Here is a 15,006-nt window from a genome sequence, read left to right on the forward strand (position 1 = left end):
AGCTTGCACATTTTTCTTATTATTATTTGAGACAGCAACCAGTAATAGTTATAGTTCCAGTAGTGCAGCCTAGAGCACATCGTCTATGCTCCCCTTAAAAGTGTGTGTGTGGGGGGGGGAGTGGATTGATACTTTCTTGATTCAAATCCTCCACCGTTGCTTAAGTCTTCTTTCCTGAGTCTTCAGTCTTGGTCATCACCATCCTCCCCCAAGTAAAGATAATTTCTATGCTTTTCCAACTGAAACCTAGTCCACACTGTTTTGCTCCAAGTTCCTTTCTACTTAGCAGAACAAAAACAATGATATCACCTATTACACAGGTTCAGAGACCTGTTAATGGCCATGTTCAAGAATTAAACAGGTAAAGGAAAGCATTATCCACAAGCCACCTTTGGTCTTTTATAATAATTATGTGTTGTCAAATCAATTCTGATCTGTTACGAACTTTCCCAGGGTTTCTAGATTCAGTATAAAGTACACAGAAGTGTTTTATCATTCCTGTCTGCTGGAGGTATCCTGGGTCGATGCAGCTTGCCAAAAGCTACACAGGCTACATAAGATGAGCCCTACATAAAAGCTGAGGGGATGTGGTGGCGCTGTGGGTTAAACCACTGAAGCCTCTGTGCTGCAAGGTCAGAAGACCTGCAGTCGTAAGATCGAATCCACGCAACGGAGTGAGCTCCCGTTGCTTGTCCCAGCTCCCGACAACCTAGCGGTTCTAAAGCAATCAAAATGCAGAAATGCGAGTAGATAAATAGGTACTACCTCGGTGGGAAGGTAAATGGCGTTCTGTGTCTAGTCACGCTGGCCACGTGACCACGGAGGATTGTCTGTGGACAAACGCTATCTCTATGGGTTGGAAACGGAGATGAGCACTGCTCCCTAGAGTTAGACACAACTGGACAAATTGTCAAGGGGAACCTTTACCTTTTTTTTACATAACAGCTGACCCAACAAGTTCCTCTCAAGCCATATAGGTATGCTGCCTTACCAGGGGCTTGACAAGCTTCTTGATATGGACTGTAACATTAGGGGAGGGGTTGTCAAACATCTGGTAAAACAGAAGACACAGCTGCTGGGTTGCAACTTAGTTTGTGAGTCACCACCTGTGCAGGGCTAAACTAGACAGGCAAGTAGGCCAGAGCTGCTGGCTTTGGACCCACTGACCTAGCACAGGACGTCATCTCAATTATAGCACTCAGGAAAGAGACTTACAACAAGAGTTATCCACTGGTTAGAATATTAATGTGGAGAATGGTTCAGTGACCAAGCACTTGTTTTGCAAGCAGAATGTCCTGGGCTCAATCCCTGGAGTTTGAAGTAAGAGATCAGATAAGAGGACAAAGAAAAACTTCCTTAATACCCCAGAAATCTGCCACCAAGCACAGTAGACTATACAGTACAGGATTAGATGAGCAAATGGCTGGGCCAGCCTTATGTGTTCACTGTGGCTAGAAGGACTTTTGATAGATGATTCAAACAAGCTAGAGCACTGGTTCTTAACCTTTGTTACTCGGATGCTTTTGAACTGCAACTCCCAGAAACCCCAGTCAGGACAGCTGGTGGTGAAGGCTTCTGGGAGTTGCAGTCCAAAACTCCTGAGAAACCCAAGGTTAAGAACCAGTGAGCTAGAGGACAAATAAGCTAGTGAAGTCCCATGGCTGCCTTTGCAGGTAGACCAGCGGCCTTACCTAGTAAGCCTCCTAGCTATCAAAAACCACAGACACATTCCAAGCTACACATCTGCTCATTCCCTCCAATTAAGAAAAAAGTTCACTGTTCTAAGCAGACATAGCATAGCCACAGCCTCTGTGGGTTTTATCCTGGGCCTTTTCCAACTGAGACACTGGACCTGGGGGTCACTCAGGGACTCATAAACATGCCAAACACTGCCATAATCATCAAGATGAATAATGCCCATCAGAGAGACAACCTCTGATCCTAGCTGGCCACAGCAGCATTAAGGTCACTTAAGCAGAGCCAGGCCTACCTGGAATGCTTGTTGTTCAATCATTCAATTTTTCTGTTTATTTATACAGTTATGGATACTGCCCCACCCTTATCAAGGCACATATAATTGGGAGAAATATATAAAAAGGAGAGAGATAAGAGGGTGGACAGAAGTCGCAGCATGAAGAGAGGAGATGGTTGGGTCCCGTGTCCTGTAATAAGAGGTGCCAACTCAATATTGATTTAACAAGAATTGTGTGCTGCTAAACAAGAAGTGTCGAAGAAAGGTTCTAATCAGTAGGTAGGCATGGTAAGTCTCCTGTACCTTGTCTGCTTATTTAGGCTTATTCTCATCACAGACAAGAGACATAATTTGTAGAACCAGTATAACCCCTGACCGAGGGGCACAGTTATTCTCCCTCTAGTATTCTTCTCTCTCTTCCCCCTCCCTAACAACACTCAACCTCAAAAGAAGATGGTCTGCAAGCAATGCTGCCAAAAGGAGTAACTCAAAATGACTCAAAAGAGTACAACAGTAGGACCAAATCTCCTTGGAAATGACTAATTGGTCTGAATTCAAACAAAAATCCATTTCATCCTCCAGACCCAATATGACCATCATTAGATGAAGAGAACCAGTTCATCTTATCAACATCCAAGTGTTTATAGAACAGTTGGTGCATCAGAACCTTCTTCAACCTTGTGCACTCCAGACAGGTATTATACCTATAACCACACATCCATGACATGGTATTCACCACTAATCTCTCACCTTGCGGTTCAGCATTCCGTTGAACCTTATTATCAGGTAGGTACTTATTATTCAGCTAAACCCATGGTAGAAAGGAAAGACTCTGGAGGCCAGGTTGTTAGGGGAAGCAACTGCATGTCTGTTCGCATAGTCCATGGGAAGGACATAAAAGCTGTATGTTCTAAAGCTCTGAGCAACCAACTCTTTTGGCAGGTTAAGTCAATTTCCAGCACCAACCTTCAGCAAAATGGCCAACAGAAGCCAATCTTTTTGGAAGGGGAAATAGAGGAAGAATTACCCAACAGAGAGAAATTCCAGCTACTGTTTGGCGAAGGGTAAAGAGAAGGTGTGAGATAGGTTGCAACCTTTATCAAAGCAGCAGACTGCCAGATGAGGGAAACAAGTCCTACTCAACACGCTCCCATGGAAAGATTTCTCTCCTGCAATGGACATAAATGGAGGACAATCCAACACAGAGATTTGCGGTAGAATAAGCTGAAATTAAAAGTGGGTTTTTAGTCCTACCTGAGGCAAAGACATCATCATTAAGAGGGAGCAATGAAGATAATGCATCCATGGCATGTGCTCTCACCTGCAAAGGCAGGACAGTGCATTCCTCACCACCAAGAATGGCACTCTGTCAGAACTAAAAGGTTGTAATTATCTTTCTAGTGTCTCCTCAGGCTCTGAAGATAAGGAGACAACACTGTGTGTGGCTGGGATGGAGGTGGAATCTGTGGTTTGGTAGACAATACCTTGTCAAGCAGGACCCCATTACGTAAAATACAGGTTGCTGCCCAAATAGCTGGTTGTGCTCTACAAGTCATCTGTGTGTTTCCTCCTATTCCCAGTTATTGGTCGACTTCCTCTGATGTAATGGACTGCTCACAGTCTAAGTGTTAAACATGAAACTGGCAGCAATAGAATGATGTCAACACGTAACTTGTGTGAATGATGCAAGAACCAACCAACCAAAAACAGTCTGGCTGGAAACAAAAGCAGAAATAAAACTGGAGGATTCTGGCATTAAATTCTGGGAGTGTGGCTTTTAATGTGATGCTCCAGAAGGAGGGAGGTGCCTCCCTTTGCGGTTCTGAATTTCACACTCCACTGTTAATTCTTCAGTGGCAGTGAATGCCCATCTACAATAGCACTACTGGCTCATGGTCACTGCTTTAGTCTGATATATCTCAAGAGAGACATTGGGGGGGGGGGAGTTGTCTAGAAAGACAATGAGTAAGTAAAACAACAAGCTGTGGAGCAAGAATTGGATCTGTGAATGAATGAGATGAAATGTTCACAGGAAAGAAGGGTGTAAGCTGCATGGAACTGAGAACACTGAGTAGAAAACCCACAGACAATGCAAGAAGTAAGGAATGATATTCTGTGAGCAAACCTGAGCTATGAATTGGAATTAGACTAGAGAATGTAGTCTTGCACCTAAAGGGAACAATTACTTAACATCATTTAAAGAACTTTGGAACTGGCTGGACTTCCTCCTCCCCCCCCCTTGCTGTCATTGTTCCTTCTTTGTTTCTGGAAAAGCAACCTCAAGAAGTTTGTGGCAGCAAACACTTACAGAGTGTAACTGATGAGCTAGGCCTTGGCTGTAGTCCTCAGAAAGAGCAAATGCAAATTCTCAAGGCTCCTTTCCCATAAGAAAACCTATTTTGTTTCCTGAAGAGAATCACAGCTGAAGGCAGCAGGGGTCTATTTGTGTGTGTCTATGTTTGTGTGTATTTATTTGAAGCTGTGGTGAAACCCGACGCAAAATTAAACTCTGACATCATTCTGTAATAGAGAAGAGCACACATCATAAGGCTCCTTCTGAAGTCAAGCAAGACCCAGACAAACACACTGCGGAAACAGAGGAGAAATCATATGGCAATCCCCACCTCTCCTCCCCCATTTCTGCCCTTTCCTGTAGCGTCTGCTGTCCAAATAAGAAGCGATACCCTCTTCCTCTCCCTCTTGCCTGGGTGCTGAGCTGTGCACACCAACGCCCCCTTTCCCCCATCCCCACGAGCTCAGATTACAGACTGAGCTGCTTCCAGCTCCCCGTGATCCAAACAGCTTGCCCAGCCGTCCATCTGCATAACCCCCTGCCTGCTAATCCTCCCCAGGGGAGAGAACTCTGATGCCAGAAGAGCTTAGCTGGCACCTTTTGGCCTGCTCCATATGAGAGGGCACAGCCTGCCCTCTGCCTGCCATGCCCTCTGCCCATTAGCCTGCAGCAGCTCTAACAAGCAACACCCCCGCCCGCCTGCCAGCTTTTGTTCATTTTGAGTGCCAGGGCTGCAATAGTAACTGCTTTGCTCAGGAAAGGTCTCTCTTTTGATCTGTGAATGTTGCTGCTGCTCTCCATCCTTGTCTTTTATGACAGCAAATCAACACACTGCCATCTCCATCCACTGGAACATTCATTTGCAGGGTCTGGCCCTTTTAGCATCACCACCTCCTACCCTGGGATAGAAAAACAACACAGGGACATGTCCTTTATCTCCCTCCCTTTTGTAACTGCCACCACAAGTGCCCTTTAAAATGATGCCCAAACTATTACAAAAGCAAGGCTGACAATCAATTGGAGAGCAAGGTGTTTATTTACTCCTTGTTCTCCCATTTATTGACAGTATGGAACTGTAATAGTTTGGGCATCAGGGGTTCAGAAAGGTGCAGGGTTATGGAGAAGATTCACTTGCTGGTCCAAGGTTGCAGCCTTCCCAAGAGTCTGGAGGCAAAATCTGATTTAAAATAAGAAGTGTGTTGACTATATTCCCACATTTCATATTCCCTTCAAACTTATGCCAAACATCCCTACTAGTTCTGGGTTGTTTGGAGCCAACTAAAATATGAGTTTGAAAATAAACAAAAAAGTTGATGCTATTGAATTCACTCCAAATATATGCCAAACATCCTGACTAGTCATGGGCATAAATTGGGGGGGGGGCAATAATTAAAATGCCTTAAAAGAAGGGTACCTTGCATGCTAGCCAGACTTTGCACACTTGGCACAAACTCATTATGTTCCAGATCTGAAAAGTGAATATACGTAAGTTGCACATTGGCTGCTACCGATTTCCCTCTCAAAGTGAGCTCTAATGCAACACCCAGCAGAAGCCCAAAGGGTGCATTCCACAGTAGAGCAGAGATTACACTGTTAAATGGGTCCTCAGAAGAAAGAAGCAGTTCTGAAATCCCTACTAATTTAGAATTCACCTTCCTTCGCTGAGCCTTATTCTCCTTTTGGGTCTAGTCCTCCTGATCCATTTGATTTGGATTGTTGTTGTTGCTGCTGCTGTTGTTGCAAACTGTCAAGTTGCCTTGGATTAGGAGAGGGATTCTGTATGCTACTGCAGAGAAAGGCAAAAAAAGAGAAGTGGACAGCTAAAAAAAGTTATTCCATGAGGAGGAGGGAATGAGACACTTCCCCACAAAAGAGAAAACTGTGCATGTGAAAATCTTAAAACCCAGCTGGATTCAGTTAGCAGTTTTATCATTGGGTTTTCATAAATGGAAATACACAGGAGCACTTTCTAACCTGTGAAGGTCTTAGCACTCAAATAAAAGCAAATGGATGTCAGATTGCTGTCCCACCACCACTGATACTGGGCATCAATTCTTGTTTCTGTGCATCTTGGTCTAACACCTGTTGCCCCATCACCAAGATATATGGAAGCAGCAACAACGGGCTCCATTGAGGATATATATTTCTCTTATTGTGGTTTTGACTTTTCTTGCTTTTATATGGATGAATCTCCAAATAATAAGGCATAAGGGTAACACAAACAAATCCAGCTACTAGCTAAATTACCTTAGTTTAGCATTCTAGTATTCTGAGTCTTTGAGAAACAATATTCCTGTACAATAAAGTAATTAGAAGTTGGGAATAGAGCAAGATTCTTCATCATGACTGCCAATGTACAGAATAATTCTGAACAACCTAATCTGGAATCTGGTGGATTTTGGATTTGCGATAAGCTCTTTTTTGCAACTTGGGAAGCCTCTAATCAGCACATTTCCATGACCTTCTACAGGGGTCTTTCCCAATCTCCCCTCTTGCCAATGTCCGACTGCACTAAGAGAACATGGAACAACCAGAGAGAAGAGCAGAGGGGAGGTGTAATTCTATTACACAATGTGATGCTACACTAATATACATATGTGGACTGGTGAATAAGAATTGCATGCCTTTTCTAAATTATAATGGCAAAATAACTAGATTGTTTGCAGCAGCTACCACATAACAACACCACAAAAGTTTAAAAGTTTTCTCTCAACATTTATACTCGTTTAATAACATTTGAAAGTGTCTCCTTACATTATTACCTTCAAAAATCATTAACTACCTACTTCTTCCATGTTCCACTCCTGTGGGAACGATCAAAACTGAAGGTTTCAGACAATGCCCCCCCCCCCCACTCTGCAGAGGAGGTGGTGGTAGGGGAACAAGAGGCAAGTCTGCTAGCATGCTGGCTGGGATTAGCTATCAAATAACTTTGCATTTAAAGCTTTTTCCCTCTGAAAGGGGCCAGAGGTTGGGGGGGTCAAAGGTGAAGCCCATTAGGTCAAGAAATCACAGCTGATGTGGGGGCCTTTTCCTTTCAGGAAATAGTGGAGCAGGTAGAGTTTAATTAGCCTGGAATAAAGAGCAAGCCCTTTTAGGGTCTCCTGGAGTTCTTCCCTCAACTCACTACAAATCACACAGGACCCCAGGCTCCTCTCTCCCCCTCCCAGTCCTATCTGAGTGATCTAAAAACACTTGGTCCTCTATTTCCTGGCATCTTCCCTTCCCACCAACTTTCCCCAAGCTAACCAAATCTCTCCGCCATCTCCAGTGTTGCAGAGCAAAACTGACAGGCACACAACTCATGAAAGTAAGCAAGCATTTCTCCAGAGTATCCCCCATGCCTCCCACCAAGTTCCTTTCCTTTAGAGAGTTTCAGGGACAGTCAGACTCTTGCAAAATAAATATTTGGTGGGGAGATATGTGGATTCCCTGCTGCTTATTTGCAGCAGGCCATCACTGTAGGAGTGTGAGCAGAGATCAAAATCATCAAGGGAAGCACTGCAGAATTAGGCCACTCAATCACTGGTTATGAAGCACTCACTAATACAGGGGGTGAAAGGAGAAGGAAGAGATACCGTTAGACCTCAAAGCCTACAGCCCCCAAGTGAAGAGTTCTCCCCCAAGTTATTTTCTTCTAAAAAGAGCTGAATCAACTTCAGACAGTAAGGAAAAGCAGGAAAAGGGATATGGTGATGATGTCCACAAGATAACCTCTGGGTGATGAAAAAGAGGGAAAGGATGGAGCAAGGGCGCCACGTCTGAATGGGACTCCATGCCTTAGGGTCTATCAAGGGTAATCCCCACATCAGCTCTCCTCTCCTTCAGCCGCAGCCACATGGGACTTGGAACTACAAGACAGGCACTTGGGGACCTGCAGTTAAGGGAGGCAGACAGTTTTCACTCACTCAGGCTCTGAAGCAACGAGGACCAAGTCTTCATCTCCAGCATCATGCCTTGGCGGCAGGAGGGCGAGATCTAAGCAGAAATCTCTGGCATGACGATCCTGCCGCCCAAACTCTGCCCTGGCCCTCGGGGAAGAGGTCACTCCCAGGTTTTGTGTCCTTTGGTTCCCCTGGCACGGATTTGGGCACACTGCCTGCCTGCCTGCCTGCTGCTGGCCGGGACAAAAGCAAGTACAGTAGCCGGGATGATGGGAGGAAAGAGCTCAGGGTGCAGGCAAACAGCTGGTCCCGAGATCCTCGCTGCAGGCAGGGAGCCAGCGCCGAGAGCCCCTTTTACTCCCTTTGCCCACGGGCTGCATCTCTCTCTTTCTCCCTTTCTTCCTCTGCCCCCCACTCTCTGTGTTTCAGGGTCTGTCCTGAGTTGAAGGCGCTCCACTCCCCCCTCCCCATGTCTGTTTGCTCACCTCCCTCGCCCTCGCCTCCCCGCTCCTCCCCGGCTGCCTGCCTGCCTCCTCCTCCGCCTTGCACTTGATAGCAGCCTTGTCAAGACTGCTGAGTTGCGGCTGACCCCTCACCCGCAGCTGCTAATTAAGGCTCCACTGTGACAGTTCAAGTGCCTCGCCTCAGGTTTGCAGCACCAAAGCCTCTAATTGGAGGAGCTTTTTTTCCTTTCTCAATAGCAGACGCTCCCAATTCCCTCCCTCCCATTTTTCTTCCCCTTTTTTTATTTTTCTTAAAATGCCAGGCTGGAGCAAAGAGAGCATTTCCTCTTTGCATTTACTACTGAGAAGGAGAATGACAAGAAGGAGGTGGGACAAGATACGTGGAGAAGGGTGTAGGGGATGTGTGTGTGTATAAGAGAGTGGAGGGACAAAAAGAGGAAAAAATCGTGAGGATCATAGAAGATCAAGAACTAGGAAGAAGGGAAGAGACTTTACCAAACTTTGTAAGCATCTCGGCTACAGTTCATTAACAAGACTGCTTGTTTTGCTGCAACAAACTAACATGGCTACTTTGTTGCCAGTCTGAGCAAATACGAAAATTCCACAAAATCACATGAAATGCCATAGGTAATGATCCAAATTTAAGCTGCAGTCCGGAATGTAAATTTCTACGGAACTTGTTGGCTTGACCAAACAAATTCCATGCTCTTCACAGTCCCAAGGTTTCAATGACTTTTCCCTTTTCCATCAGTGCAACCGTTCTCGGGGAGGGGGGCTGGCACATTAAAAGGGGGCCACAGATTGGTAACAATTCTTCACACACTATTTTATAAGGTTCTTTATGTGACTTATGCAATCCTCATTCAGCCTATATATTTCTTCCATGTTGTGTTTAGGTCCATGACCAAAAAAGGTTGAGAATGGCTGCACTAGTGGCTTTGAGTCCTTTGAAAACCACAATGCACACACTCTCACTGTTTTCAACCTCACACATTTTAAATCTATTTTGAAAAAGTTCTAGGGATATTATCTGTGAGGCTTTGTAGATCTGTTAAAAAAGCAAAAACCAGATCGGCATATCTATGCACATTCCCACGAGTACACACAAACAGTATTACATGGCTCCAGTTTGTGGTTACAGGGCAAAGTCCACTGTGATCTTCATGTGTCCCACATCACACAGGGCTGATAATGAACAAATATGAAACAACGCCATTAAAGAATGTCACTTCAGAAAAAGGGACTACACACACAGAAAGAGAGAGAGATGTTCAGTTGCAGATCTTGAGTCTCAGAACAAGTGTACAGAAGAAGGCCAATTTTGGGGTCCCCCCCACTTTGCCCCAGCAAAATTTGGAATTCAAAATCATTTCCAGTTTAAGAGATTTGCAAGAAGTCTTATTCTGTTGAAAGCTTAAAGACAAGAATGACTGGAGGTTTGTGTTGTTGCTGCTGCAAACACAAACACACAGAGGTAAAGTTAGATAAAGCTGATTGGGAAAAAAATGTAGTTGAAGACACAAGGAAGGGGAAAACAAAGGACAGAAACACCATGTGATTAGGTCAGGTGGACAAACTGACCTTCCCTCCATCTGTCCTGCCACTCTTTCTTCTATCCCTCCCCTTGCAAATTCTTTGAGCAGATAACCTTACTGGCATGTCTTCTACAATCTTGCCAGGATCCATGCTCATAGCTTGGCCTCAGGGCACTGTCACATAGTACTAATTACTCAAACAGTACAGAAGAAAGGAGGGAACAAATGGGGGGGGGGATATAAAAGGATTAGAGACACACATTCTAAGGGAAAGAACAGGTAGGTCAAAGGAATAAATCCCTTAAGGGAGGTAATTCCCTTTTCCTGGACATTCAAGAGGAAACTGGCAGTTAATTCAACTTTATAATGCTTTTGCTGTCCTCTTTTCCTGTTTATGAACACATCAATAGCTTCGCTGTGGTAAATGCCACATATGAATCAAAGCACCCCTCATAAACAGCCATTTGAGCAAGTGGGTTTTCCCAAACTGTGGTCTAGATAGGTAAACTCCTACAAAGGAATCATATCAATGTTGTTTGTTGTTGTTGCTGATGCTGCAGCGGCTGTTATTGTTGTTGTTACATGTCCTGAAGTCATGGTGACTCTAGGAATGAGAGATCTTCAGAATGTGCTGTCCTCAATAACCTTGCATAGCTTTTGTAAACTTGAAACTGTGGTTTCTTTTAGAGAATCAGTCCATCTCGTATTGGGTCTTCTTTTCCTGCAACCTTCTACCTTCCCAGCATTGTTTCTTTTCCAGAGAATCCTGCCTTCTCTTTATGTGCTCAGAGTAGGACAAACTCAGCTTCAACATTTTTGCCTCCAGAGATAGTTCAGCCTTTTGATTTGCTCTAGGATCCACTTGCTCATCTTCCTGGCAGTCCAAGGCACCCACAAACCTCTTCTATAGCATCATATGTGAAACAAATCATTTTATTCCTGTCCAGCTTTCACACCTGTACATAATAATCAAGAATACAATAGCATAAATGATCTTGGCGTTGGTCTCCAGGGACACATCCTTACATTTCATATTTTCTAATCCCTTTATTGCTCTCCTTATGAGTCTTCTGATTTTTTTGGCTGCCGTCTCCATTTGGATTGATGATTAAAACAAAGTATACAAAATCTTTCACTATTTCAATTTCTTCATTGTCAACATTAAATTTATGTAGTTTTTTGTGTAGTCGTGAGTTTTGTCTTTTTAACGTTCAGCTGCAGTCCTGCTTTGGCACTTTCTTCTTTCACTTTCTCTAAGTCATTGCTGCTTTCAACCAGTAAGATGGTATCATCTGCATATTTTAATTTACTGATGTTTCTTCCAACAATTTTCCCTCCTCCATCTAAATCTGGTCTGGCTTTCTATATGATGTGTTCTGCATACAGACTGAACAGATAAGGGAATAAAATGCACCTTTGTCTGACACCTTTACCTATAAGAAACCATTCTGTCTCTCCATATTCTGTTCTAATGGTAGTTTCTTGTCCTCAATACAGGCTATGCATGAGGACAATCAAGTGCTAAGGCATATTCATTTCTTTCAGAACAACCCATGGTCTCTTACGATCCATGCAGTCAAAGGCTTTGCTATAGTCTATAAAGCATTGACTGATCTTCTTCTGAAATCCCTTTGTGCGCTCTAGTAGTCAGTGGATATTTGCAATATGATCTCAAGTGCCTCTTCCTTTTCAGAATCAACATCATTACAAACACAGAAAAGAAATAAAAGAAAAGACACAATAACCAATCCTTGAACTCACCTGTTTGGAAAAGGAGTGACTTCTCCCAAAGAAAAATGAGATTGATCATTATCAGAGTGCAAGTGTCCACAGATTACATAGAATGAAGAAGAACCAAGAAATAGTTCTGTTAGCTAAGAACTCTAGTTCTTCCCATAACATTGAAGAGTCATTGAAGCTATTTCTTAATATTTTCTCCACACTCCAGCAGCACATTTCCCTACCAACACTACCACCACATGTTTGCACCTGCTACCTGATAAGGACAAGGCACTGAAAGTATTTCACAGTTACCAGTGAGCCAAATGTAAAAAGTAAATTCTTCAAGCCCTTAATGAAAATTTAGGAGCCTATGCTGTGTTGGTAGGTGGAGAGAGAAAAAGAGATAATCTTAGGATGGTTGATTTGCAACAACAGCACTATGTCTTAAAGGCAGCTGGGAGTGTGGAGAAGAGAGAAAAGCTGCTGCCAGATCAGATATATTCCACCTGACACATTTTCTGGAGGAAGTGTTGTGCCATCCTGCCTCACTTCTCACCTCCCCCTGTCCCCATCCCTTCTGCATTTGTGCCAAGAACCTGACAGACCTATTGTGCGTAGAGAGGATTCAAGACATTTTATGAGAGAGAGAGAGAGAGAGAGAGAGAGAGAGAGAGAGAGAGAGTTGTTGAGCTGTTCCTATAATCAGTCTAAGGAGAAACAGAAGATGGCTTGTATCATCCCCCTTGGGTCAGAGGTCAGGAGGAGTCAGCCACTCTTCTCCTGCATGGCCAGATTCTTGGGATTCAAGCCCAGCCAGGCAGCTGCTGTCAGAGCAAAGTGGAGACCTTCTCCTCTTCCCCAAGAGACAACAGAGCAGGTGCTCCACATAGTCCACAAATGGGATAAGAAGAAAAAGGAGCACTTGAGTTGCCTGCATTACAGTCTCGTTTACATATGTATATGTGCTATCAATAGGGAAATGGACCCAAGGATGCAAAAACTTTGCCCACAATGCTTACAATTATTCTTTCAAAAAATGCCACACAATTCAGTTTTATAAATAATGTCCTTGGATTGCAGTTTCCAGAAGTCTTCAGTACTTGCTGGGCTGGCCAGGATTTCTGGGAGTTGAAGAATCACTTATCTACAGTAACAAACTCTTAGGTCTTTCTTTCAACTATGTTCCATCTTTTTTGGCTCCTGTAGGAACTTACGTTTTATGCGAGAGGAAGAAGGGACTCCTCAATTACAGATAAAAGCTGAATTTCTCCATGATGTAACAACTGGCACATGACATTCATGACTCTTAAGGGCACTGCATTTGAACCTACATGTGTCCCTAATTTGCTCTTCAGGCATACAGAAATTTCTTTTAAGTTACCTTAAAGCATCGAGGTTCTGATCTGGGGAATGGGCAAACCTGATCAGTGAAATTAAATACCAGTATTTCCCACGTTAAATAATCTCATCCCATCTGGTCATCCCAATGAACGACTGATGTTCATTGCTTTGCTTAAAAACAACAACATCATAAAACCCCATTTCCAAGGCAGCTCTTAGGGATGGATAATGAGTGTGAAAGGAGCAAAGTACAAAATCATGCAATCCTAGTTATGTGCTCACTTTGGACTGGGGTCACAAAAATCCCCACCCCACCTGCACTCCAACAGAAACTAATCAGCAAATGGGTCTTTTGTTCTGTATTTCTTTGATGTAGAAGACATCATTTGATCCAGCAAACTGGCACCTTCCAGCACAGATGTATGTTGAATTTGAATCCCCTTACTCCGAAGTCTATTTATGGAAGGTTAACTAAGCACAGAGCCTTGTGCCGCAGTGGTTAAACCACTGTACTGCAGCCAAAACTGTGCTCATGATCTGGGGTTCAATCCCAGGTAGTTGGCTCAAGACTGACTTAGCCTTCTATCCTTCCGAGGTTGGTAAAATGAGTACCCAGCTCGCTGGGGGGGGGGGGGGGGACAATGTGTAGCCTGCATAATTAACTTTGTAAACTGCCCAGAGAGTGCTTGAAGTGCTATGGGGCGGTATATAAGCAGCACGCTTTGCTTTGCTTTGATCTAGCTGCTTTCTTAACCATTACTATCCTGTCCTGGAATGCAGGAGGGTTTAAATTGATCCCACAACCCAGCATCGACTTGCTCACTTTAAAAACCAGATGGAAAACAGCTACTTACACATATATCTCTCTATCTAATAAAGAGAGAGGGAGAAAAAGAGGCCAAACTACAAAATGGGAGAAGGTTGCCAAACCTCGTCAGGAGGAATTCATAAGACCTGTTAGGGACACTCCAAGCAGTCAAACGGGAGTCAGGAGACTTGCAGACTGTTGCCAGCCTTGTCACTAGACAGCAGCATGACCTTCACTAAAAATCACTGATCTTTTGAGAGGTTTTGAGTCCAAGAACAAAGTCTACAAGCCTTATGGGAGCTGCACTCGCTCCCTGGAGAATGACACGTTTTCCAAGAAGAAACTGGGGAGGGAAAATGTGGTCATCAGACTTTATGACTTGAAACTCTATTCTGCAGAGCATTCTCTTATTCCTTTGGGGAGAAAAACAACACTGAAAGAGGATTTTTTCAATTTCAGTTGGGTTGATCACACAAGTAGGGATGGGTCTGAACATACAGCAGAATAATATGATAGAGTTCTCACAAGGTAGGAATGGCTGTAGCGCTCTGGAATGCAAGCAAACAGAATGCCTTTTTGTGTTGTTTTGTACTGGGGGGGAGAGAGAGAGAGAGAGAGAGAAAATTGTTTGTATTGAGTATTCCCTGCAGGCAGAAATGTAGCACAGCACAGAGTAAGCTGCAAGCCTTTCCTTCTAACATGACAAGAGTTACAGGTTTGTTTTTTAACTTTCATGGCCATCTTGCTTTTATTTTAATGGAGAATGTTCGAGAAAAGCACGTGCGTGAGCATGCCGCCCACACACATACATGACCTGCAACATGAAGTCATAACATTTATTCTAGTACTTCACTGGGTCTCATGACTACTTAGTGAAATCTGAGTTCTTGTTCAAACTTTGCTCAGTTATTATCTTTTAATTAAATGAGGGTTGTAATGGATGATGCTATATAAGATCACAGATGAGCCTCCAAATCTGGCTCCCAT

The 15,006-nt window shown here is 43.8% G+C and overlaps 2 protein-coding genes across 3 annotated transcripts in view; both read right to left on the reverse strand.

Annotated features, from left to right (window-relative positions):
* LOC144584427 (uncharacterized) overlaps window positions 1-15,006 on the reverse strand; it is a 678,013-nt gene that overhangs the window by 635,286 nt on the left and 27,721 nt on the right. The gene's annotated exons all lie outside the window — the stretch shown is intronic.
* Window positions 1-15,006, reverse strand: part of GSE1 (Gse1 coiled-coil protein) — a 389,126-nt gene that overhangs the window by 174,705 nt on the left and 199,415 nt on the right. The window lies entirely within an intron of this gene.

Source organism: Pogona vitticeps, chromosome 10 (assembly GCF_051106095.1).
Source record: "Pogona vitticeps strain Pit_001003342236 chromosome 10, PviZW2.1, whole genome shotgun sequence".
Lineage (NCBI taxonomy): Eukaryota > Metazoa > Chordata > Lepidosauria > Squamata > Agamidae > Pogona > Pogona vitticeps.